The 4,857-nt window shown below is 37.5% G+C and overlaps 1 non-coding gene across 1 annotated transcript; it reads right to left on the bottom strand.

The window, feature by feature from the left end:
* Window positions 1-1,968: 1,968 nt before the first annotated feature.
* On the bottom strand, window positions 1,969-2,049 carry TRNAL-AAG (transfer RNA leucine (anticodon AAG)). Its single transcript has one exon. It is a non-coding gene; the product is annotated as a tRNA-Leu (tRNA).
* Between the last annotated feature and the right edge of the window lie 2,808 nt (window positions 2,050-4,857).

The raw sequence follows: 4,857 nt of genomic DNA, 5'->3' as shown, positions 1-4,857 counted from the left end.
TCTCCTCTCTCTCCTCTCTCTCCTCTCTCTCTCCTCTCCTCTCTCTCCTCTCTCTCTCCTCTCTCCCTCCTCTCTCTTCCCTATCTCTCCCTCCTCTATCTCTCCCTCTCTCTCCTCTCTCTCTCCTCTCTCCTCTCTCTCCTCTCCCTCCTCTCTCTCCCCTCTCCCTCCTCTCTCTTCCCTCTCTCTCCCTCCTCTCTCTCCTCTCTCTCTCCTCTCCTCTCTCCCTCCTCTCTCTTCCCTCTCTCTCCCTCCTCTATCTCTCCCTCTCTCTCCTCTCTCTCTCTCCTCTCTCTCTCCTCTCTCTCCTTTCTCTCTTCTCTCTCTCTCCTATCTCTCTCCCCTCTCTCTCCCTCTCCCTCTCCTCTCTAGAAAATCACTAGAAAGTCGTGTAAAATTACATGCTTCGGTTTGTCGCTAACAATAATCAATTACATGACATGTCCTAACAATAATCAATTACATGATAACTATATAATCTAGGGAGCTATTGTTCTGCCTTGTCCATCGTGGCGTACCCAGGGCATCGAATTGCCTGGGATGCTTCGCTCAACGTTCCTTATCCTGGTTGGATGGTCTATGAAAAGAGACATGTCGTTGAACTGGTTAAAATCCTCTAAATCAGATACACCATCAACTCCTATAGCTTGTTGTTTTCCAGGAAAAACTACATGCTTCGGTTTGTCGGTGATTTTCTTCTCATTGTTAGAAATGATCTGTTCAGCATAGAAGACCTGTGCAGCACGATTAGCAAGGATCCATGGGTCATCTTTGTAACCTACCTTACTTAGATCAAGAATTTTTATGGAGGGTATTCTATAATAATATTTTATACAAAATCTTGGTACAATCCCTATGTAATTCGATATATTCCATATATAACTCGGTAAACCATTTTAGAATACACCAATGAATTTAATAGGTAAAGATAAAATATCAAAATAGTTAAATTGAAATATAACTGGTACAAACATATTAAATATGAAAAAGATAATTACCATGTTACTTGTTTGTCCTACACTTTCGGAGTCATGACATTCTCAATTATGACATCTTTATCCACTTCAAAAAATATATCACGCTCAATGAATATGACTAGATAGTCATCCGAAAGGTATCAGCCATCTTATTATTAAAGTTGGTTTTGACTAAAGAGATTGCAGAAAATAACCCTCTAAACACTTGTGGTCACCACTGGGAGAAGCAAAAACCAATTTAAGAAAAGTATAGCAAAGGAAACATGGTATGCCTCTTTGTTTCGACAAGTTTAACTAACAGGTCAAGAAGACTATTTAGGCCTTCATAGCTATCATCTCGTCTCATTGCATCTATATAGTTGTCAAGATGCATTCAAGTTTAAATAAATCAATGCCAACGATGTCCTTAGGGTACATTATATTTCAGCTAGTCCTCATAACTTCTATGGATCAAAAGAAGCAAATGTATTAGATGGATTGAAGGACGAAATACAATAAAGAAACTTCATATTAACATTATCAAATCGCTTATCAAGCTCTTGGCTAATTTGATCAATGGCACCAATATATACATCTCTTCTAATGCTGTCATTATACCATAGTGTAGCATTTATATTATGTTTAAATGATATGATTAGACAAACAATAGTTTAGTTTCACGGGCATGTTTACTACTCATTTTTAAAGAACTACATTCCTAGAGCTAGAGGTCATAAATACAAGGAGAAAGGTTTTGTAACAAAATAACATGAAGAGAGAAGCCTTAACTACAAGGAGAAAAAGGGTAACTAAAATCAAAGAAGAATATTCTTAGAGGCCATATAGAAAAACTTTTAAAGAATTATATTCTTAGAGGTCATAACTATAAGGACAAATAAAATTAGTATCTAAAAACAAGAAGAATATTTCTGGTGGCCACATTTGAAAAAAATATAATAACTTTGAAAAGAGTGGGATTGGAGATAAAGTATGAAAAAAATTTAAAAACAATTGATGAGAGTGGGATTTGAACCCACGCCCTTTCGAACCAGAACCTTAATCTGGCGCCTTAGACCAACTCGGCCATCTCATCAAGTTGTTTCAAAAGTCCACATAACAATTTTTGTTGAGTACGTTAGCTGTTTTGTAGATCTAACTTTCTCCCTTTTCATTGTTTGAACTTAGGTAGATTATCCAACTCCTCAAAGCTGAATGGAATCTGTGTCGCTCACATCACTCAGCCAATCCATTTCCGTGCACTCCTCGTCTGTAATGTAATATGGAACACCATGTGCTTCTACACTATGGTATATTGTTTCCATAAGGCATGTAATTGCATTGATGATATCTTGCTACCTTTTTGTAGACACATAGGTAACTCATTTATGTATCAAGAATAATAAATATGAAGTGTGCAAAGAAAAAACTCAAAGGTCTCAAATGCTCCAAGAACATAATGAATTTTTATCCAATCAGCTTTATATGCAATATTATATCCAAGAGTGTTGAGCACAACATATATTATGGTGTATACAACAATGATGTTACAAATAGTCTTATAACGAGAGCCCCAACACACTTCACCAGGCCTAGGCAAACTAATCTCTTGATTTAATTTATTCCTAGTTTCAAGTTCACTGCAATCTAGTGCTTTCTTGATATTCTCAAGTCTACCATTTTGAAGCATACCATGGCGCTTATAAGAAACTCCAACAATATTCAACAAGAGAGATTTTTTATTAAAAATGTCACATAATTATTTTCCTTGACAACATCAACAAAAATTAGTTGTACTTAATGTGCAAAGCAATTTATAGAATAAGTAGAAGGGTGAGTCTTACATGATCAATGTTTTCAACCCTTTAATATCTCCTTTCATGTTTCTAGCTCCATCATAACCTTGACCATGGATTTGAGCCATAATCAAGCAATAACAAGTAGAGTTTCAATTGTTTTCTTAAGAGATAAAGAGCTAGTATCATCTATGGGTACACCTCCAATCAAGTGGTCATATGTCATTCCTAATTTATCAACATAACACAAGCAAAGATCTAATTGTTCTTTATATGATATGTCACTAGACTAATCAGCTAAAACTGCATATGGTTCATCACCAAGTTCTTCAGTTTTTTTCTTTCTAGTTTTATGGCACTATAACGAATACTTTGCTTTTGTATCTTATGGCTAGTAGAGGTGCAATTACTTGGAGCATTATCTAAAACATATTTGTTCATATCTTCACTATTTGTTGCAAGAAATTTCAAAAGTTCAAGGAAATTCCCTCTGTTGTTGGACTTTTCACTTTCATCGTGTCCACAAAATGCTAATCCTTGATGTTAAAGGAATTTCAAACATTTAAGTGAATAGGTCAGCTTGATCTTATAAAGATGAAGGTCCTCCTTAGTCCACTTCTCAATCTTATAATCAATTGATACCTTAGGACTCACAAAGCCACCATACCTCTCTTGAGCTGCTTTATGTGCAGTAGAACCCAAATATTTAAAAAGTGCTTTATCTCCTATATTCTAATTTCTCCAACCATCCATAATAAATGCACCTTCCCCTTGCCCTGAGATTTGTTATCTTTGAATAAATAGGGGATAAAGCAAAACACATAATACTTACTGATACTATATGCAAGACAATGATGTTTATGAAATCATAGAAAATTAAATTGGCGTTATCATTTTCAAATTGTTCTTTTCGCAAATTCATGTGCATATTGCTGGAATAGACCTTTAAGAATATATTCTCTTGATCATCAACATGATAGATTTGTATAAGCATTCTTTCACGTGGGTCATACAGAAGATGATTGATATCATTTGTTGGGGGCCTTCGTCTTCCGAAGGTCCTCAAAAACATGATTTAATAATGTTTTCCAAGTGTAATATACATACAGGTACCTTCGGACTTGGGATAAGACTATACACAAAATGGAAAACATGGTCAAGACGAAGGTTGACGCAGTTCCGAAGCTACGCGCAAGGGTGCTTCGGCTCAACGGCAGAAAGAGAAACCGACTTAAAGGGGAAAAGCTTATCTAGTCCTCGGTAGATTGTCCTTAAGTCAATAGTAAACATAAAGGGCATGAATGTAATTTTACACAGGCTGCGCCCTGTGCCTATAAATAGATGAACAGTACCCCCGTACTGTTCACGCTGTCTTGTACTCGCTCGTGCGTCACGCTTGTACTTTCACCTTCTGTCAAGCCGAAGGTACAAATGTAATTCAATATTGTTCTTATTCATCCATGATTATACAATAAGGACATGTAAATAATGTTATGTGATGATTCATGTTATTCTCTCATGTTTCAAATGCTTCTCCTTTTATCAATGTAAACTGTGATGAGGAAGGTATGTCCTTCATGACCTTCGTCCGAAGATCGTTATATCTTAAGGGAAATAATGCTTCGAAGGACGAAGGACATTAAACATTAACTTCTTTCTATGTTGCCTCGTTCTTAATTCATAGCATTTGAGAACAAGTGCCCAACATTGGTGCCCACCTCCGGTGTACTCACTTCCACAACCTTCGGCAAAACATCGACCTTCGTCAGGCCGCCGAAGAAGATAACAGCGCTAGGGGATGCACTGCATCCACTAGACACAAACCAGGAGACTCTCTCTCTCCGAGAGGCTAGAAGCCAAAAGAGTAAGGCCACCAGTCCAACACTTCAGGAGGAGGAGTTGGACCAAGAGATCAGGGACCTAGAAATTATTCACCAGCAGGGGCAAAGGAAAAAGGAGAAAATGGCTCGCCTGGCCGACCTTAAGAAGAAGATCGACGAAGCTACTGAGGAAGTGCGTCATCTTACTCAAGATTATCACGACCGAAGGCCCCAACACCGGGAGCTTCATCAAGAGGGCTCATTCAACAAAGATGAATGGTACGATGA

This window comes from Zea mays, chromosome 10 (assembly GCF_902167145.1).
Source record: "Zea mays cultivar B73 chromosome 10, Zm-B73-REFERENCE-NAM-5.0, whole genome shotgun sequence".
NCBI classification, from domain to species: Eukaryota; Viridiplantae; Streptophyta; class Magnoliopsida; order Poales; family Poaceae; genus Zea; species Zea mays.
This window is presented reverse-complemented; position numbering and strand designations above follow the sequence as displayed.